Consider the following 2,098-nt stretch of genomic DNA (forward strand, 5'->3'; position numbering starts at 1 on the left):
TAACTTTTGCTTTAAAGGTTAAATTACAGTTTTCCAAGCCTGTCACCAAGCTGTCCTAAGACATTTTAATTAGTTAGCCACTAAGATTTGGAAATATTGTGTGAATTATGAAATCCAACTTTTACTGTGAACATTTTTTAGAGCTTATCAGATAATTAAAAGACTTCTACAAGTTACAGCTAGTCCTTATCGTGATTTTTAAATGAAACTACTGTGTACAATAAATATCAGAGTAATTAAGTGTATGATAAGAACTTTATTACTGGGGGATATTGTTGCTGGAAGTTTGTTGCTCTTTTACATAAGATGTTATCTTTAAAACTTGCCAACTTCTCAGAAAACACCTGCTGATACTGAATTCTACTGAAGCCTCCACTTCTCTCATTCATCTATGCCAAAAATTTATGTATCAATTTCCTGTTGTTTCAGTGTGCTAATGTTGCTGAAATGCAATATACCAGAAATTGATTGGCTTTTATAAAGGCGATTTATTAAGTTACAATTTACTATTCTAAGAACATGTAAAATGTCCAAATTAAGGCATCCAGATAAAAATACCTTGATTTTTAAGAAAGGCCGCCAGTATCTGGAACACCTCTGTTAGCTGAGAAGGCATGTGACTGGCATCTGCTGGTCCTAGCTCCCAATTGTTGCTTTCAGTTTCTTATTCCAGTGGCTTTCTCTCTCCAAGCATCTAGTGGGTCCTTTCTTAGCTTCTCTTGGGCAAACTCTACATTGCATCTCTTAGCGTCTCTTGGCTCTCATCAGATTCTATGTCCTTGTGTCCTTGCTTAACATCTCTGGGAAATTAAGGAAATCAGAATGTTTATTCTATGACTGTCCCTCCTTTGTAGATTGGAGGCAGATAACTTGTTCTGAGTTTCACAGGTCCACAACCACAGGAGAGGTTTGTGTTAGGACAAACCAAACCTGTGGCTGATTTTGATGAGAATTTGCATTGCATTACAGTATTACTACTGAAATGGTTTAAGGTTTTTTATTGTATTGTGATGGAATGAATGTATGCTATATATGGAAAGAACCAGTCTTTTTAAGGTCCACAGGGTGGAATGTGCTGGTTTGAAACTGTTTTATACTACAGGAGAGCCATGTCCTTAATCAATCCAATTTTGTGGGAGCAGACCAATTATGTGTAGCTACTTTTGATTAAGTTGTTTCCACAGAGATGTGACCCTGCTCATTTAAAGTGGATCTTAATCTGCTTACTGCAGTCCTTGAAGAGGCAGATGTTTTGAAGATAGCACTGTTGCTCAGAGAGCCAACCCAGAGAGCAGATGCCTGGAGAAAGAATGCCCCTGGAGATGCCAAGGAAGGACCCACAGGAACCGAGAGAGCCATTTTGAAACCAACCAAGGAGAGAAAGGCCAGTAGACATCTCCATGTGCCTTGCCATGTGATAGAGAAACCCCGGACATGATTGGCCTTGCTTGAATGAGGGTATCCTCTTCTTGACGCCCTAATTTGGACATTTTTTGGCCTTAGAACTGTAAATTCGTAACCTAATAAATCCCCTTATAAAAAAGTCAATTTACTTCTTGTATATTGCATTCCAGAAACTTCAGCAAACTGAAACACCAGTATTGATGATGATAAGCAACAATTTTTAGCATTTCTGAGGTTTTAGAAATAATTTATATGGCAATAGTTAACATTTTTAAGTATTTGAACTATTTGCAATACTCTCTACAAAAAATAGAGTCTTTTGCAGGATGGTAGCTGTCAATGAAAACCTGATATTATTGAGAGGGAAAGTTCCTATTTGAATTAACAATAATAATATTTATCTTATAAATACATGACACGCTTTTTAGGGAAAAATACATAACATCAGTACCCTGCTAATTATTCCCTAAGTGCCTGTTTGAAATTAGCATGTTTGGAATCCTTCGGTTGCTAGGTCCCCAGTGGCATAAAAATGCATGTAAAAATGATTGGTTGTATTAATGAAATTCTTCAAGTAGGTAATTGGAAGCAGCTCCTTCCTCCTTTATCTTCTGTGGTTATTAGACTAGCTTTAATGGTGCATAAGTTGGCTTCTGTGACTCTGAAAGCAAGAACCATTGATTTATATGCAAAC

Source organism: Tamandua tetradactyla, chromosome 3 (assembly GCF_023851605.1).
Source record: "Tamandua tetradactyla isolate mTamTet1 chromosome 3, mTamTet1.pri, whole genome shotgun sequence".
Lineage (NCBI taxonomy): Eukaryota > Metazoa > Chordata > Mammalia > Pilosa > Myrmecophagidae > Tamandua > Tamandua tetradactyla.